General features: G+C 45.1%; 1 pseudogene; it reads right to left on the bottom strand.

Moving 5' to 3' along the window:
* Nucleotides 1-13793: 13793 nt before the first annotated feature.
* Nucleotides 13794-13972, bottom strand: LOC126542695 (U2 spliceosomal RNA; annotated as a pseudogene).
* Between the last annotated feature and the right edge of the window lie 6727 nt (nucleotides 13973-20699).

Raw genomic sequence — 20699 nt, forward strand, 5'->3', positions numbered from 1 at the left:
GGGAAGAGAAGCTCAGTCGAGGATGGCAGAAATGTAGTTGGAGGGATGAAAGTAGAAAATTTGCAGGTGCAAGCTTAAATCAGTTAGCGCAAGAAAAGATAATCGTAGATCGCTAGGAGAGGCCTTTGACCTGCAATGTACACAAAAATACGATGATGATGATAACACCATTTCATACACAGAATTTGACACAAAAAACATGCAAGGAAACGATCATCGAAGCATGTGAAACCCCGTGCCATGACAATGATCAATGTGTCAACTAAACATGTTATATACTTTGGAGGAGGGCTTGTAGACGCGAAGACGACGACCGAAAATTTAAGCGGCGTTGGGATTGACATGTCCCTGTCATTCAAACTATTTGGTTAATAATTGACGCTTTATTGCTTTGAACACTTACTTCAATTACGAACTAGCACGATACCCTGGGCTGGTAGCAGATAAAAACGAATAAGACAATACCAAACAAGGCGACAGAGGAGCACGTAAAGGCAAACAATCAAGTCTGGTCGAAGTACTGGTTGTGCTTAAGTAAAAACCAAACTAAGAGGCACAGAAAGATGGGAACACGTGTGGTTTTAATGTACATTGTGTAATATAAACATATGTATCTTCTCAGTCACGATCTTCCGTTTTATTGAATTGAAACCACAAATTGACAACACGTTATCATTGCGAATTAGAGGCCGTAAGCATCACGAGCATAACTTAATTTGTTGGCGCTTGGATCATGCGGTGATGTATTTCCAAGGAAAAATTAACAGCGGTGGTGTTTTTAAAACGTATAGTCAATGCTTGCAGCCCACTACTCTGAGCAAGAAATTACTCAATTGCTGAATCAAGTGGTTTCACTTGCTATAAGACCCATACTACCAGTTAACATTCTTTTATTTGGCACGTCCGTATATTATATATTTCAACACAAATTAAGGAATTGTTGATGAGACCTAAAACGCATAGCCTGGCTAAAAGGGAAGTCGTAAGAACACGGAACACGTATTAACTGTAGAGCGCTAAGCCGACGCTTGAACATCGAGGGGATCCTTTTAAGGCATAAAAAAGTATCATTCCGCAGCTGTGTCTTTATTCGTAACAGCTAAATGACAATAACCAATGCAGCATGGCAGCAGTGCGAGCGTTGAACCTCCAATGTGTTTCACACAGAAATAATACATCATTGTTCGTAGTGCAATCTCTTCACACGAAGTAGATCATCGCAGTACGGAAAAGAGAACTACAGGAAAAGGTTTTCAATCCTAAGTTTAGTAGTTTTGTGGCCCCAGAGGCACAATGTATAAAATATAAATGCCGACGACATAATATAAACTGATGCGAAAGAAAGATATATTAAACACTCAGCGAATTATAGCAGTTACCACAAACCGTTCTGCTTGTTCCGTTAGCTCTGTGATCCAGTTCTTGTTGTTTTCTTTTTCTCCAGTATTTGCTTGTTCACGATCATAAAGAAACTAGTCCCTTTCCAAGCTCTCTTTCAAGTGAGTGAGTGAGTGAGTGAGTGAGTGAGTGAGTGAGTGAGTGAGTGAGTGAGTGAGTGAGTGAGTGAGTGAGTGAGTGAATGAATAATCTTTTATTAGGTCCTGCAAAACGCGATAAAACGCGCACCCGGCTAATCCCACGGCAGGACTCACAGATCTAGCCTGCCGGCCCGATCGCGGGCGCGCTGGACGGCCAGGATTTGTTCCTCAAAAACAGGACTTCACAGGAGCGCGTCCCACTCTCCCTTGGTTAACTTCGGCCACAGCGACCCGCACTCCCAGAGCATATGAGCCCAGAAGTTAATTCTCCGGCTGGACGCAGGTGCACTCATAAATCGATATGTCTATTTCATCATTCCCCCCCCCCCCCCACCTTCCCCTGACATTTTCACGAGTGAAGAAAGTTTGTCTCCGGAGGCGTCGGACTAGGATGGCCCTGGCGCCTGCTGTCACCTGGACTTGAGAATTTGCGAGTGACAACCCTGCTACGTGTCCTAACTTCCCGGCTCCTGTGTCTATGGCGTACATCCGTCACTTCTGTGGCTGTGCTTTGGTATTCGGTGTATTAGGCACAAGACGCTCAGAGGCCAAACTAAAGCACACTGCTACAGGGGACTACTGCAGTGCCTGCATTACACAGGGCTGCATGTATTTACAGCGAAGCTATAGAGGGTGTCCCACGTAACTTGAGCTAAGCATTAAATTATGCAAATGCCACGTAGTTGGACAGAACCAATGTAGTGTCGCTTGCCGTCGCCTAGAGATAGTGAGATTACTTCTTTTCATTCCGCCTGATTAGATAATTAGTCTTAATAAATTATTCAAATATCTCAAACATTATAATTAGATTAAATGTGTCAATAATAAAATTGTAGAGCAACATGAAAAACTCCCGATACAGCTTTCAGTTGCTCAATACGTGAGACATAAAAGTGTTTTTGCAAGCGTGAAAGAAGCCCGCAAATACGCGCAAAATTGCCGCGCGACTGGCCGTTCGAGGCACTTTGCATGTATTACGGGGTTCTTTGAGGCTTAGAGAAACACTTTTATGTAGCACGTATCCAGCAACAGAAAGCATTATCGGGGTTTTTCATGTTGCTCTACAATTTTCTCATTGACACATTTAATCTAACTATAATATTTGAGAAGTTGATTAACTCATTAAGATTGATTATCTAATTATTCGGTATGAAAAATATAAGCTGAGTATCTCCAAGCGACGGCAATCGACATTATTTTGGTTCTTTTCAGCTACGTTGCATTTGCATATATTTAATGTTTGGCTCAAGTTACGTGGGACTCCATGCATATGACTCGGATCCCGATATTTCTTCGTCTCGGTCGACAGGACATTCGACAGAAAACCATTCCACGAGTTGAAGCGAGAAGTGCCTATCTCCACTGGTATTAAGCTTGCAAGGCACACCCCAGTATTCGTTTCAATAAAGAAAAGCACAAAATAAGTGTCAAAACCATGATAGATTATAAGGCGTGTTCGAACAATGCTAAACACGAAGCGTGCGCCGCATGCATTTCCCGGTAAATATCCCGGTTGCATCAGCTGCAGTTGTCGGGAAGCGGCAACGGTAGCATATATGGAGCGGAGAGCGACGTCAGCACACTTTCATATGTAACAGAAGAACCTGCCTGGCAAATGATTTCATTTCAGTTCTGATAGCGCTATGGAAAGGCCACGCATTCCGGAAGCACAGTGCGAATACGATGAGCGACGAAGGGAACAGCGGCGTCAATATGCACAACGGCGTCGTGTTCATTTAATAGTCTTGCTCTCAATCATTTCATGTAGTGCATTGCTCAATCGTCTAAGGCTGCGTCGAATGATCTATTGGATACCACAGCTTCGCTGGCCAACCACCTCCACAGCGTGGAATGGAGCCCAATCTTTTATTTGATGCCCGCCTGGTTCGTTATTTTTTATCTACGTAAGCCTTGCGCCAAATCCCCCGAATAAATAAAAGAGCCAGTCCAGAACGAATTTCTATTATTGGCAGAAAACCGACCTTGCCTGAAATCGCGGGCTCTTTCATTCAAAGAAACTCGTTGCTACGACGAAGATTATCGGGCTTCAAAGCTTGAAAACGAAATGCACTTTATCGTTACGGTACAAACGCAGATCTCCGCTTTGCACCCAGGAACGAAAGCCCTGCTAAACAATCGCCCCACCTCTACGGACGGACATCTATAGCCACATCGACCCACCGCGGGTATCGTTCCCTTTACGAGGTATGTCTGGTTATTAGAGCGCGCTTCACCGAAGTAAACGCCTAGCCATGTAGCTGCAGCAACAAGTCACGGGCTCGTCAGTGACGTCCAGCTGCATTTCTCCTGACAGCTAACCTAGCTGAAGGGTCTTTTGAACCCACTCTGCGTGTAAGGAAGCATATATATAGGCCACCTAGCTCTTTATGTTTTCAGCGCAGCAGAAATAACGCGACATTATTTGCCGTATGTTCCGTCAATCCTACGGATTATCCGGCTTTACTTCGAAACTCCGTGCAAGAAAGGATGCTCGAATGCAACATTTCGTAACGTTTTCGATTGATCTGACTAACGCAATTATTTTTCATGTTTGAAAACTAAGTCGTCGGTTTGAACACTTCGAAGCTGCGCAGTGGGCTTTGAGGAAGGCCGCAGAGTGACGGGATCTAGATAAATCAATTTTGACCCCCTGGGGTTCTTTACCGTGTACCCCGTCTTCGACAAACACACTAGAGTGAGGGGACCTCCGACAAAAGAAAATAGCGTCATTAACGCATTCGCCTAGAGAGCCGAAGGTCGTCGAAAGCCCTGTCAACGACGTATACACTTGCGTTCATAGAACACATGTGGCCTGCCAGCAGGATGCATGGCGTGGTATACAAGTAGCCGACCCTCACGACAATATCTAGTAAGTCGAGAATTGTTCGGCTGCCCCGTTCGGCGTGACGTGAGCATTGCGCGGGACTGTGACATGGAGCCCATGCGTGCCCTCTTCTGTAACCTCGGTTTTACATTCGCCCGTGAAATGCGTGCACGGAAGTTAAATTCCCAAAGGAACATTTACGGCTCCCGTTTCCGACTGTGAATTCCACCGCAAGTCCTGCCGCATAGGTGAGAATGAAGCGTGGGTTAGCAAGTTATTCATTGTGGGGGCCTAGGGAGTGTGGAGGGAAAGGCAGAGCGCTTAGTGGGATTTGCGCCTGGATGCCGGATGTGCTCGGTGCAGGAAGTGTGGACGCAATAGGCGAGGAGGAAAGAAAAGTTGAGAGAAGGCTAACGCGTGCGTGCGCACACTGGTGTTGCCTATTAGCCAAGGGCGGGTCTTCAGACTGGTTAATTACACGCATCATTCCGCAACGTAGCTGTTTTACTTATATTGTAAGCCACGAAGCACAATGTGGAGTTAGTAAAACGTTCATATATTTGTTGCTTATTTTAGCCTTCCCTATAAATGACTTACATAACGAGGAGCCGAGCAAAAAAATAATGCCCTTCTTTTTTTTTTTTTTAGTATGTTGTACACTCATATCTAACTTCAGTTCACTAGAGCTCTTCTTTTATTCAGGAGAAAGCAAAAGATCAACATTTGGCCACGTATCAACATCCTTTCCCTTAGCTGTAAGATTAAGAAAAGAAAAAATGTAACAAACGGGAGCAGCGAATAAGAAAACCAAGCGCTAAAATATATCTAAGAGTAAGCGAGGTCTGCCATTAATCCGAGATTTGTAATTGACCATGTAGATTTAAAACGCAAGAGCAGGCTACATTACACGCTATAAACTGGATCCGAAAAGCTGAAGAGAGGGTACAAGGTCGGCGCCGCCATGTGAAGGCGCACAGATGGAAATGATACACACGCGATAAAACATACGCACACGTGCATATGGTAAAGACACGCCGATCTAACACACGTTGAAATATAAGTGAAGCGAAGCTTCTTTGTGTGTTTGTGTTAGCCAGGTAGCAGCAGTAGCTGATGGCACGCGTATCGCTTCGTCGCCTGCTATCCCTCTTTGTAGAGAGGACGAATCCGATGTGTAGTTTACAGGGACAGTGATCAAGTGGGATTAATCTGGCCACAAGTGCTTATCACATATTTCTTTTCAATCACCACCCTTTCATCACCATCAGGCAAATCAGAAGTTCGCATTTGTGTCATATATTGCAATATAATTTTGTCAAACGGCCATCGCTTAAGAGGAACAAAAGTCATATGGGTAATTAATTGGTTTTGCATTATTAAGGTAATTGCAAAAAAAAAAAGAATGATTGATTCCTTTTTAAATGAAATTTTCCTAACGCAAGAGGGAAATGTGTACTCCAGGAATCAATGGCCGTTTTGCTGTACTTTTACAAGTACAAGTCCATAAATGTGCACCGGTCTTTTTTTTTTTATTACAATTATTTACAGTTTCTCTCGAAGCGCGAAGCATTGACACCAACAGCAAGCGTCATAGGTATACAGCGTCATAGGTATACAGGAACAGCGTCATAGGTATACCCGACGCGACGATGAGGCCGTATGTGGTTAAATTGCGTCGTAGCGACAGTGCGCGCGCGCTACCACACACAAATTCGAGCGTTCGGAGAGCGCGCTTGTCGTTTGGCATCTCTGGAACGGCGAAAAGCGAACGTGCTGGTGGGGCGGGCGCGCCATTTTCCTCCGCCCTTCCCTTTCCAACCGCTCCTCCCAACCCTTCCCTTTTGCCCCCGTATCGTCCTACCGTTCTCCGACAGTTGCCCTTTCAGAGCCCACCACCTCACAAGACGGCGAAGTAGCCCCATACAGAGGCAATGCGAGGTCACTTCAGGGTTGATGACTGCGTGACGTACCTACATGGGGCACATTTTTCCCTGAAGCACAGCAGAGAACACTTTCGTGTTAAAAAATGGTTCTTTAAACGAAATCACATTTTTAGAACTCCGAGCAAAAGGAACTATAAATATTATTGCAGCTCACAGGCCGCTCCCAGCGGTATTGCAATACACATCACCGTCTACGCCTTTCCTGCCTTTCCTGTATAAGGAGGGCATCTCCGCCCCCATTGGTTTGCTAGAACAATCTAACCGAGCTTCCAGTTCGAGCATATCTCTATTTGCTATAGTGACAAGGCCTCACACATAATTTCTTCTATTTCTAATATCACATCCCTAGCGTGACCTTTAGTGACTGGCCGTACTCTATCTTCTGTCATTGTTTTGTTTTAATATTTCAGATTTTTTAATAGTGTTCCTTGTTTCTTCTTCTCTTCCATTCTCATGTTGCGAACCAAGTTGCGCAAAGGAATGTACCAACTAGCCTAGCAAGAAGTTCTTCTAAACTTGCTAGGTTTCTATCCCCTTTTTCCTGAAGACGAGTGCCTCTTGATGTGACAGTTGCTAACCTGCTACTTACTTTCCCTTTCATCTCTTTCAAGTGTATATTTGCTTTCACGCCAATAATAATAATAATAATAATAATAATAATAATAATAATAATAATAATAATAATAATAATAATAATAATTTCCTCTTTCGATTTTCTCAGCAGTTCTCCACGTTCTGACCAATGAGGCTTTTGCTAGCTCTTGTTGGTGCCGGGATGAGTGTGGTTCTACTGGGGTCGTCACTGGCTGTGGTTTCTTTGCGTGCGCAATGCCATTGAGCAGTGCGTTTTCTTAGCGTCTCCGATGGCGGCACAGAAGCGCCTGCGCAATGCTTTCACGCTGGAGACGAAGATCAGTTATCGGTGACTTCAAGAGTGGTGGCGTCAAAAAACGACGTTCGTTTAATGGTGCGTGGACTTTATTTTTATGTTTCGTGCTACTAGCCCTAGTCTTGCGGCTGCATGCAAGTACATACTTCATATAGATCTACCAGACCCACTCTCCTGTAGGCAATAATGTATCTGCCGCTTTCAAGAGAGCGTCTATATGTATATGTGTATGCATATATATATATATATATATATATATATATATATATATATATATAGACGCGATATTTTGTGGTCTGCCAATCCTTCAAGGAGAGCTTTTCTTAAATTTACATCGGATTGATCACTTAGAAATACTGAATCTAGTAAAGCAGAGCTAGAACCTTGCACGAGAGTAGGTTCATCTGTTATTTGAGCAAGGTTAAAATACAACATTATATCGAAAATTATGTCCGACAATATTCAGCGATAAGTCATAGCGCACCAGTCAATATCAGGTAGATTGAAGTGACCTAGTAATATTAATCTAACAGATAAGCATGTGCATGTGTAAGGATGTTAAGGTATATATATGTGATTATTGGCTACGCCACCCCCACGTGTAGGCTTATCTTTGCGTATGAAAGAGTAGTTAAGGTATCTATATGTGATTATTGGCTACGCCACCACCACGTGTTGGCTTATCTTTGCGTATGAAAGAGTAGTTTGGTATCGCTATTTCGAAATCTGTCACATCGCTGTTTAGTCATGTTTCAGTGAGAGCTAGGAAATCTGGATTGGTCCCGAGCAGAGAAGATTCAAGTGAGATTGGCCAATGTAGTAGGCTACGAACATTAATGTTTGCGAAGACGTCAGTACCTAGTGACACAAGTTGGCGGGAAACAAGTTAGGGGGGGAGAGAGAAAGAGAGAGAAAAAAACAAGGGTAGGAAAGTCAGCGAGGTCAACAAGAAGAGCACGCGGTTTGCTACCCTACACTGGGGGTGGGAGAAAGGGGAATAGAAAGAGGAAAAAAGGGAGAGAGTAAGCACTGAGCGCGTGTGGGAGGGACACTATATACAAGGACACTATAAACGGTCTCTTAAGCCGGTGCACTTCAAGTATTGCACTAGTGCGCGAATCGCTTTTCGAGCCAGTGATGGGTGTGGCCACGGTCCGAGTATCTTAGACTCGGTGAACGGTCTTGAGTCCTGTCGGTGTAAAGTTGCCCGCAGAGAGAGGCGTTGGAGATCGTAGAGAGGGCAGGTACACAATAGGTGCTCGATTGCTTCCACGCACCCACAGGAGTCGCACATCGGGCTCTCGGCCATTCCCAAACGATAGGAGTATGCGTCGCACCAGACCTGATTGTATGAAACTTTTTGCTATATTAATCAATACCACACGAGGGCTCGTTACGAGGACGAATACCACACGAGGACTATCACACGAGGGCTCGTTAGTTGACGGTGGTAACAGGTGACAGAAGGCGAAGTACTGAAAAGCTAGTTTAGCGAAGAAAAGTCCGTTAAATTAACGCGGAGAAACCTACAGATCAACCGACTGGATGTTCAAGAGGCCACAGTAGATTTGAGATTTAGATTTTTATGGTGAGCATAAAGTCCAATGACGCTAGCGCAGTAGTACATTGTTCACTTAGAAAGCAGATGTTTTGCAGGATATCCTAAACATGCAGAGAATACAGGAACTCGTTTTGCTATTGTCACCAAAACTCACAATAAGAAAAGAATATCTGGGAACAGCGGTGTTTTCCGGGACGTGCACGTTCATTCTAGACGACCACCTTTGAGATTTCCCAGGGGTACCCTAAATAAGCTCACACGTCACGCGATAGCGTAACTGTTCGCGAGAGCAGCACATGTAGCCCCCTTCGACATTTCGTAAGGCTTGTAGTTGAGTAAACAGGAGTGGCGTTTATATGTGTGACATATATCAGTGACAGCGCGTCTTGCAGACACCTACTAAGGAGGATAGCACTTTATTTTTGCAAAATAGAACCCGATGCTTCTCACATCCCTTGCAAAGCTTACGTTTGTACATGCTTCTCATTGGGAGCACTTCTCTTTGAACAAGTGCCTGCCCTCGAAGCTTTTTTTTTTTTCATCGAGTGAACAAATGGTAATGTCGGCGCTTCCATGTTCGGCTGACAAATACTTGTTCCATCAATATTGAAAAAAATGCCTTCTGACGCACAACGATGGAGTACAGAGTATATTATTCCTCAACATAACAGGCACTCTGCATCAGAAAGCAGCGTGCATCAGCGAAGTTCTGTACACGCAGTAGGGCACGTAGAAACTAACAAGAAAAACACAAGTGACGTGGTGCGCAAGCCACTTGCCAGCAGCAGCATGCTTCACAGTCACACCCACATGTGCACGCTTAGGCTATGAAACAAAATTTCCTTTTTAATATCAACTACACCATCCAGTGCACGCGTGCCGGAGATTCGATTTGTCATCGAGCGTTTCTTGCAAACATTTGCGGGATGCTCGAGAAAGCAATTGTATTTGAGCCATGCTGTCCGAGTTATTCACTGATGTCCTGAAGATAGCTGTGCGTTAATTTGTGCATGGAATTTTGCATGCACGAGCGCGAGACACTGGGCATTGTTCTGCATGTTCGAGTCATAAAGTTGTCACTCAATCGCATCAGAAGATAGACATTTATTGCAGTGAATCTAATAGCTCTTTTATTACTTGTGCTATGATCACTGTAGAAAACCATTTTTGCAACGCAAACCTTATAATCTATTTTTTTTAACCTTGTCGCCACTGTATTCCTTTGCTTATTGTGCATATGAGGACGAAGGGACACATATCTAATACTTCTTTTTGTTGAACAACCTTAAGCACACAGAACGCCCCAACGAACAGAATATAAAATTTAGAGGCACAGAACAGCTTGTTGATATTTTATTTTCCGGGCCTGCTGAAAACGAAGGCCGTCCTGCGGGCTGCCAGCAGACAGTTCTGTGGCGCAAAAGGCTTCGAATGAACGCCGTAGCTAAAGTCAACAAGTGCATCTTGAGAGAACGAAAGAAAACATCGAGGATCCGGAAGTAATCCGGCGCAAAAGAAAGGAACAGAGGCCAGACACCATAGCACTGGACTCGCGACTAAATTTCTAGAAAGCAAGGAAAAAGAGATGAATAAATTAACAGGAACGTCAGCCCGCAGCGCAAGTTTTACTTGCTGTGTGGTTAAGTCCCAGCACCGAAGTGCGAGCCTGCACAAGCGTCCTTCCTTTTACTTAGTTTCTCTGCAATGTCTCTGAATACGTGTCGCTGCTGGTCCTTCTTATCAATTCAAAGTACAGCGCTGTCCTTTCGCTACTTGCTTAGTTCAAGCATTTCAAGATGTACTAGCTAGTCCAGTTTTCGACCCTCATGCTACCTCCTCTCTTTCACTTTCTATACCACAGGGAGCCTCGTGGTCAAACTTTTGGGATCAAGTGCATGAAACTAATGTTGGCGCCAAGAAGTGGCTTCAGTAGCCAAGCAACAAGGGGAAACAAAAGCGAACCTCTCTGGTCATGCCTGTCAACTGCAAGGTGTGAAATGTTCGCACATCACTAGGCTTTGAAATTGAATTCAGCCCTTGATGGAGGAGGGAACAGACGCATTCTAAAAAGTCACTGCGAGAAAGCAGAGTTTTTGCCCCCAAGCGTTTAAGCTATCTGATGCCAGTTTGCCTTCATGCATCTTATTGCTTTCCAACTAGGGATTGGTGACGCATTAGGCCTGCAAGCGAGGAGGCTGACACAGAAACCAACAAGCTCCAAAGAACAAAAGACGTACTGATTGCCATTTACGTAAATAGTTACGAAACGTAAGTGCGTAGGACGTATATTTAGCGCATCCCCCGAGAACAGATTAGTTTACTCCTGGCATTACCAATTACGTAAACAACTTGCTCCTTCCGTTTTCGTCATTGCTTTTCTGAAGTTCAAGGTCCCCTTAGTGTAACAAAAAACTTAGCTAACTACCGAGAATTTAATAAATAAAGCAATTCAGAAAACACAAAAGCGGTTCACCCTAATTTTTTTCCGTAGTTTTGTTTGAAAAATTACAACTACCGAGGATTAGACTGCTTAAGTACGTAAATGCAAATGAAAACTGCCTTCATGCAAGACTGCTTTTCTGCGGCGTTTGTGCACGCAAGAAAGCATTTTTGGTCTACTGAACCACATTGAACATAACAGGGAAGACGTCCTGTCAACGCTTGCAACCCTTATGAATATTTCGAAAGCGTACCATTCTCTTCTGCAGACCACTATTCTCAACCAACTGCGAGTCGTGGGTGTAGCGGGCACTTGTATTTCATTCATCCCTTTCTCCACTACCGGCTTATTCATGTCCGTCTGGGGTAAATTCCGACCTAAGAGAGAGTAATTTCTCACGGAGTGCCGAAGAGAAGTGTTCTATCTCCTCTGCTCTTGAACACCGGCCTGTCTGGCATTCCGCAGATGTTTGGCTACCGAATGCCAGTCAGAATGTTTATCTACACGGATTATAGTCGTGTCTTCGTGTCTGGATTTCAGCAAAGACGTCTAACACGGATTGCCCAAGGGCTGTTTGGACACTTGGAGTATACCTGTCAGCGGTCTTCCCCTGCCCATTAGCACAATACCCTACTTATCGTCATTTTCAATTGATGTAACTAGTCATTTATGGATTTGAAGATTTGTAGAGGTCTTTTGTTCATTCCTTCTATATCCCCCCTAAATGCAATACCCCCTTTTAAAGGGGCGTTTAAGTTAATAAAATGTATGAAAAATGAATACCACTGACTTTTCCTGATCCACATAAAAGCACCATGTTGTAGGTTTTCCCGTAACGAATATGGGAGGCTGTCGTATACGACACGTTACCAGTGTTAATTTCTTGGGGATCGTTTTGGACAGCAGTACGTAATAGCGACAAGCAGTGGACTACTTTGCAGCAGCATCCTCATTAGGAAGGCAAAAATCAGTTAAATACACAGCTGGCGTCCACTGGGGTAAAACATACACCGTGGTAGCTTAGTGACTATGACGTCGTGCTGCTGAGCTTGAGGTCACGGGTGCAATCCCTGCGGTGGCGACCACGTTTCGACGGGGGTGAAGCGCAAGAAGGCTCGTGTACTTCGATTTAGGCGCACTTTAAAGAATCCCAGGTAGCCAAAATTACTCCCGAGTTCCCTGCTGCGGCGTCCCTCATAAAGAGATCGTGCTTTTGGCACATAAAACCCCAGAATTACTTTTTTCTAACAGGAGTAGCCACCCCACACGTATGATCAGATGAAGCTGCACCCTGCACTTCTTTAAAGCCAGATCTTATACCAACTGCCACCATTGTCATTGACGAAAGTCAATAATAATGCTTGTAAGTTAATCACAGGATATGTCATCGCTTATCTATAGGTGTTCCTAATAAGCATCACGAAGAAAAGTAATAAATGAAGCAAAGCCCCTCCCTCTCCGCCTTCCAGCCTCTCAGACTATACTGACACAAATCCATCGTTTAACTGAGTCAACCACTGGAAGAGCTTTGCATCGATGAATTCATGCTTGACCTCGCTCTCATTTCTATTCAGCACTGACTACGCTCCGTGTCTTTCGCCTTCGACTACTTGAACGGAGATAGGAAATCGAAAGAGCAATTAAATTCAGTTGTTTAACATCGCAGACACGCCGTAGTGGGGGACACCGGCTTAATTTAGACCATCCAAGTTCTTTAACTGATCGCTTATGTAAGTACACAAGCGTGTGTTTTCTTTTTCATTTCACCCCCATTGAAACGTGGTCGTTACGGTCCGGATCACTCCGCCGACCGCGAGCTCAGCAGCGCAATGCCAGCCACTGGGCACCGCAATGGGTGGCTAGCGAATGCGCTCATACTGGATGCTTAGGACATTGCGCAAAACCTCAGTGCTTCTGGGCTACTTTCTAAATTATCTGTTCTTTCTGTGAATACGCGGTAAATTGTGCTGAAAATTTTGGAAACAACATGCCATAAATACCTCTAAGCTTACAGGCATAAGTCCGTCAGTTCAGGGGCAGATAGGTGCATTTTGATTTCCGTCCCTCGGCTTTAGCCAGGCCAAATGGACAATCAGCTTAGTTCCACGGTCGTTCGCCGAGATTGCCGCTAAACCTGCAGCACTGCGGAAGCTGAAGAGAAATCCTGTTCAAGATGCGGTCATTCTTGCCGACTAATGCGGGCACGTCGTCAGTTATTGGATGGTCTGCCAAGCAAGCATTGTCGACATTCGCTAGACCTTCTTAGAGACCTCAAAAACAAGTAATTGACGATGCACTTCTAGAAGCTACGCTCCAATCTTGGTCTTTCCAAAAACAAAAAAAAAAATAGTTGATTCGGTCGCACGTGCAGTGCTATCAAGCCCACCAAAACTGAAAGTACATAAAAAGGCTTAACTAACAAAGGTGATTTCACGCTGTCATTTTCGGAAGCTTCGGACGCCGCCGAATGAGTCCTATTCCATCGAGAGGCTAACCCGCCATGGTGGCCATACTGCTTTTTACAGCGAAGCTGTATATGGCTAAGTTGTGGGAAAAATTGCGTGCGTCTGTCAAGCCGTGAAGATCGGAATTTTCGCGCATACGTGGGCTGATTCCGAAGACAGTGCAACACCGGGCCGACCCGCGGCGGAGGTGGAGCCGCCTTTAAGCACTCCGCCAACTTGCAAAAAAAAAGTTTAATATCTTAGGTCCAAACAACCCGTATCGGATATTTAGCCACTAAGAAGTGATACTACACTTTGACCCGCGTCATCCATGTCTATGTTTGCACCGCCCTCACTTTGTCGGCGTTCCAAGCGCTTGCGTATCTCCTTTCCTTTCCATCCACTCTCCCATGGTGGCGGTCCCGTAAGCGTGCTGCCCGCCAGGACCGCGAGGCAAAAAGAAATTCGAGCGGTCCATGTGGCCCCTATCCCGCAAACTTGGAACGTTTCACCGAAGCAATGGCCAGGTTTCAGAGGGTGCTTGTAGGGAATCAATTTTGTGTGGCCTATGTTGTGTGTGACAGCTTGTGGTTTCGACTGACCTCACAACCATAACTGCACTACGGGACGTCGACCAAAGCAAGATTGCCTTGGCTACGGTGAAGCAATGTGTACTCTTGCAGTGCAGTGAGGTGCGTGTCTGTTCTATAGGTGCCGGCATTCGTTAGTAAAATGTGTCTTGCCGTGTTTTGCAACAATACATGAGTATGTATACCCCCGGAGGCCTCGCCTTCCATCTATGTGCATAGGGCGTTTGACGCACAGCAATTGACAGTTCGCCATTAAAGGGCCCACGTAGACAGCTTCGCTGGTCATCCACCTTCACAGAGAGGAATGGCACTCTGAACATTCGGAACATTCAGTCGTTAGTCAGCGCCTGTGCTTGTCTCGTCTCTTCTATTTGGGTTGCCCTGTGTGTTTGCGCTCAATTTTTTCACTTTCAAAATAAAATGGCGCTGAATTTTTACTAATCACATCAGGTTCAGCATACACGCTGGAGGGGTCATTTAAGACTGGGAGTGCACTTTCCCCGCTTTGTGCATACTGCAGAGAGTTCGGCGACACATAACCTTATATATCATACTGCGGGTGTCACACTGTGCTGCGAAACGTATTGTTTGATCACTTGATGACAAGCCGAGAAGAGAATTTTAACACAATTGTGCAAAATGTATAGCATTTCGAAAAAGCCACCAGATTACCCGAAAAGAAATGCCGCGTCTTCTTCTTGAGTTTAATCACCACACTGGACTTTAAGACATATGGGAACAAGCTATATACCTTCAGAGATGCGCTCCAGGCGGAAGGATTGTCAGCCTCGGCTGCCAAACTAAACCCACCTGTTAAAACTTCATCACCACCACCATAACAAGCACTCGTGCTCGCTCTCCCTCAAGAAATTTACTAAGGACACCGTTTTCAGAGTTCAAAAAGCTTATATATATATATATTGCTTTGCTTTCCTGCCCTTGAATTTAGGTGGGTCCAAAGGAACACTTTGTAACTACTTTGTCTAAAGCCATAGTTTTGTTCCCTCATTTTGGATACCATTTTATAGTAGCCTAATTTAGGCTACGCTTGCTGATGAACAGCTTTTGCAGTAGTCTGAGGATGCACTGATGCAATCTCTACTCCTCCATAACTATAGCGCAGACCCGTTGAACTGGGCTATTTGTTTTCTGTTTGGCATGTATACAGAACATTCGGAACAGGAATACTAACAGGAATGCTAACACGTAAGGACGTATAGGACGCTTACAGGGGCCTGGGTGCGCTATATATTCCTTCGTGTTTATCTTACGGCTCTGTTTAAAAGCTGCTACTTCTTATTCTTATGTTATTCTCCCACAACAGCAACGCATACGATGCAGGCCAAATCTGCGCACGTCACCCTAGTGTGTTGTGTGTCCATGATAACCACGAAGGAAGCCTGACCTTTCACCAATTCTTTCCTCGTCGTGCCACCAGCTTTCTGCTGCTGTATAGCTAAGGTGTGACAGCAGTGGACGCTTAATCTACATGCTGCTCACGTCTACAAGGCATCAAACATTGATGTGATTTGGCTGTTCGTGCCAATTACGCTAACCATAGCATAAACCCTTGCACGCCCCTGTGCTCTTCTTCGCTCACTAAAGGACCCACGCACCCAGATGCGGCTCTCTTAGGAAACTCATCCGAATTCCTTGAGCCCACCAACCGGGGCTATAAAGAGCACAAACAGGTATCGACAGTATCTCCAGTGCTTTATAGCCCGCTTCTCAAAGGGCCTACTGCATTAATTTCATATCCTCCGGCAAGCGAAGGTCTCAGGATCCCCAATGCGCCATCACGCGCGTGGAACCACTCAGATATGACGATCGCATTTTTATGGCGGTTGGCCCACGCTCGCACTCTTTGGCTCCCAGATAGATATAAACCGGTGTCATCGTAGTTAGCACTGCTTAACCTTTCGGCAAAGGCACGGACAGGAGTCCTGATGGGACGCGTCGCCGTCAACGCATCCACATACGTTCTAATAAAACTGATTTACCGAATGGAGACAATCATGAGAAGAAGAAAACAACGTTAACAGCAAGCTTTGCTTCCCCTCCTTTTGCAAAGTCGAAGGTATACCTGCATGCCCGATTATCAAGGGACACAACATTTGGTGTTCCGGAGCAGTTCTCGCAGGAATTCCGCTGACCGCAAGGCCTGTTTGTGAGGTGCCTTCCAATGAGGCGCTACTCGGGTAGTACTTGCGCCTCACTACTGAGTTGGGTGCATCATAAACAGCCGCATCTGGGTGCGTGAGTCCAACTTGGCTCCTCAACGTATCTCAGGGTGGGAGTGTAGTTACCAGGACAATTAAACTAATTCGTACACTGCCAAACACTGCTGAATTCTTTTACCGAGGCGGTGATGAACTAAAGGCACGAATAGAAAACTAACGCCGTTAGCAATTCCGCTCTACACCGCAAAAACCTGTCAGCCGCTTTGCAAGTGTAAAAGAAGTACAAGCAGTGGAAGCTGTACTATTTTCAAGCTGGAATGAACATACAATTGTGGAGGGGCTTGTCACTGAATGGCTGTTGTTGACGTTGCTATTCTCTGTCCTGTTCTTACTATTGTTTTTGTGGTTGTTTTCGCGCCTTCTGCCATTGCCACCACTCCTGTTACTTTCTCTTCCTTTGCTATTGTTCTCACTATTCTTTGTTTGAAAAATGATGTTGCGTAGAGAGAGAGGAAGAAGGTTAAATGACAAGCAGGGAAGTTAACCAGGTCTGGGCCCAGTTGGCTGCGCTGCTCTGGGCGAAGGGGAAACGGAAAGAAAAAGCTGAAGAGAACAAGAGCAAGTCCACTGTTAATATTGCCGACGCAGTAACAGTTCTACGCTCCACATAACACATTGTCAATCAGTCCTGTAGACTTTCGAAATCGCAGCAGCGCTTTTGTGACCTTTTGTAGCTACGATATTCGAGGTGATGGTCCCAAGATCTTTTCCAATGTGAAAGGTTGTAAATTTAGGTGATTCAAAGTTGTGCGTGAAGAAAGGAGTTTAATGATATGAAAGGCCGAGAAACTGGCCAGTGGTACATTCCTCTATAGTCACCTGCTCACTCTACGTGAAGAAGGAGAGGCAAATAAAGAAGAATAAAATGGGCGACGATTTCGACAGACGGAGGATGTCAAATAGATAGCGGGCAAGCCTACTCATAGCCTAGATTCCAGAACCTCACTTTTTATTAAGTGAAGGGAGGCATGGACGGCCGTATCTCGTGAGAGAGAGAGAGAGAAGTTTAATGATACGAAATGCTGAGAGGTCGGCCTGAGGTATATTCCTCTAGCCAGCTACTCGGCATTGGGGGAAGGGGAAGAGGGAAAGAAAGAGGGAAGAGGTGCATGATGGGTGACGATGACGATAGAAGGAAGATGTAGAACATATCGCAAGCAATTTGGCATGCTCAAAGTCTGCAATCCAAGCCCGTAGTTTTTAAAAAGTTCAGTAATGCCTGAATGGCCTTGAAACTCGATTGAGCATCTGGCCAAGGGCCTAAAATAACGTCCGTATCTCGTGAAAACTTAACTGAAGCAAAGCGCTTCGTTCAGAAACAGAATGGCGTGAAAGAAAGGATGAAAGAAATCCTTTTGGCCGAAGTTGTTCACCTATCTTTTTTTTTTTTTTTTTGCATTGTACAGGGGCCGTATTCACAAAATTCTTCTCACGCTAGAAGGCTCTCAAGAACACTTTGCAGCTACTCATGATACGGGACCTTAGTGAAGGAGGGTGGCCAATGGCAAACAGCCCTAACGAACGACAGGTTTTGTCAATTCTGCCACAGAGGCGGCATTCACAAAGATTTTTGTTTGCAAGTGCTCTTTTTAATGCGTTTAGCATTCTTAGGGTACTTCACCCAGTTTTCGGGGATATCTATCTATCTATCTATCTATCTATCTATCTATCTATCTATCTATCTATCTATCTATCTATCTATCTATCTATCTATCTATCTATCTATCTATCTATCTATCTATCTATCTATCTATCTATCTATCCGCCTTTTATTATAAGCTTAGGCAATCTGGCCTATGTTAAACGCCTCCTTTCTGGGACGGCGTATGGGGAACGGCGAAAGCAGACGGGCTCGCTGAATTTTTTGCGACGGCGCCCCTGTTGTTATCACGGATAATGGGTCGTTTGTCACTGTATACCCTGGATGGTAGTTATCAACCGCGCACTCAATGGGCTTAAGCTGCGCGTTCTCTCCCTGTATTGGGAAAAGGTTTTCTAGCAACAAGCTTTCAGGAAATGGTTTTCCTGGCAAGGGTTTTCGAACCCGCGTCATTTATATTCAGACAAACTTCTCTGAATGTATATTCACACAAGCGCCACGCGCGGATTATATCGTCAGCACCGCTGCATGACCCGACGTGTCCAGAGAGAAGCACGAGAGAAGACCCTGGATGCATGCAGGGCTCATGCATGACGCGTCTCTGTTGTGGCAATACGGATGTGTCACTGCTTTGCTTCACTGCTAATCGCATTAACTTCGACGCCCGTCGTGAGATAAGTACTGCCGCAATTTTTTTCCCCAGTTTAGGTGCTATATCTTAGAGCCTCTATTTTGATAGAGAGAACGAAGGGAGAAATGAGAAGTCCACTGTTCTCAATCAAATCTGAATATATTATTGCGATCGCAAGTATGCGGACACTCGAGGCCCGTTCTAGCCAGAGCTGCATGCCGCCGTGCTTTCCCGGGTGGGAGGGCGCATGCAGGGCCCACCTTACGCTGCCCGCTCGCACCGCGAACAGAGTGTTTAGGTCACGTGGTCTGCTACGGGTTGCCTGGCCGAGAATGCGAAGGACGAGCCGAGAAGGCTGGCGTCTTGATGGTCACCGTCACGTGGTTCTTCTGAGTTTGAAGGCATGACACAGTTGAATCGGGGAAAGAGGCGACAGCCCTGAACGTTTTGTTTGGGACAAGCGCACGGACTCCCCACTGCGCCGGCACTCCTCACCACGCCAGCGTTGTGATCTCCAGTGCTCGCGTGATTGAGGATGTCTTCGGGCAGGTGTACGCCACACGTGTTTAGATAGCAAGCGAATGTTTGCCGCAACTTATACTGCTTATAAGTATACGAGCCTTACTTGGTGTAATAATTTATAAGTTTACTAACGCTATCACTGCTTGGCCCTTCCGGCGATACTGTGCCTTTTTATTTATTACGATGTTTTTATTAGAGACAATTCAATTCAGAAACAGTGATCTCTTATTGACACGGGACACGATTTTACAGATGAAGAAGACCTGTCTAAGCAGTAGCGTGCACAGCTTTAGAAGGTGTCACCCGAGCCTGGGACCATATACCCCAACCATCCTTATTTCCTGCTCCGATAGAAAATCGCCTGTTCTGCTGATTTCTCTTTCCGTATTCTGGGTTTCATCATACTCCTCTGGATACAATACGACTTCGCACTGACTATTTAGCTGTGCCAGACAGTGGACAAGAAAAACATTATTCGTGCCCTATTTTGGTGTATCGTTGTTCTCGTTGCAGCACGTGAAGTATTTAACGTCTCGGGATGTGCTGTAGATGACTGATGCCGAACATTGAAGACAGCTTTGCCATTTCTGCGCAGCTGGCTCGTTCTTTTTCACCTCAGAAATTGTTCATAAAAATAAATATAATGTTAGCAAGGAAAACGCTCCCACCGCAACGAAATCCAGCAACTCTACCGAAAAGGCGCGCTTGCGAAATGTACCGTCGCATCGCTCGTCTTCACCGTTTGAGGTGTCCGCTCGAGACAAAAAGCGCCTCGTTATTTTTTTAAAGAAAGAAAAGAAGATTTAGCTGCATCGAGAAGGCAACGTGTCTCGCTGCCACTTAACGCCTCGGGGGGCACGAGTAACTACCATTATTGTACCAATAAGATTTGAAATTGTTTATTACATTTATTTCGTGTTAAATTGCTTATTCCTGTTTTATAATCTTTATTATTCATATAATGGAAAGAAAATTCTGCGCAAGTAGCACTAAAAATCGAAAGGACTGCGAAGTGTACGTGCAGTAGGAATGTATAGTGCGAGCCTAAAGTCAAGAAATAACGTTCAAGAAGCAAGAAAAGTACACGAAGCGAATTTGTAAGAGGAGCAAGGGAGAGCAGTTATCAACCACTTCAACGGTGATCTACAGTGCGAGAATAAGAAATTGAGCAGTCGTTGCACCAGCGGAGGACACTCGGAAACCTGACGAAAGTGCGTGCAATCATGTTAGCCCGAAACACTTTTTCTTCTTTTCCTTCACTCCCTTAGGAACATGGCTCATGCGAGCTTGGAAAGGGAAGGGAAGCGCTTAAGAACATTGTACAACTACCCAAATACAGAAAAGCAAGAAAACGACGAGAAGCTTCCGAAAGAAAGATGACGTGCCCTTACGGAGCAAGAAAGTACGAACAGGAGTCAGAAATGGTCGTACGTTCCTTGACAACTGAACTGCGTCCACCCGTCGCGATAGCGTATAG

This window comes from Dermacentor andersoni, chromosome 2 (genome assembly GCF_023375885.2).
Source record: "Dermacentor andersoni chromosome 2, qqDerAnde1_hic_scaffold, whole genome shotgun sequence".
NCBI classification, from domain to species: Eukaryota; Metazoa; Arthropoda; class Arachnida; order Ixodida; family Ixodidae; genus Dermacentor; species Dermacentor andersoni.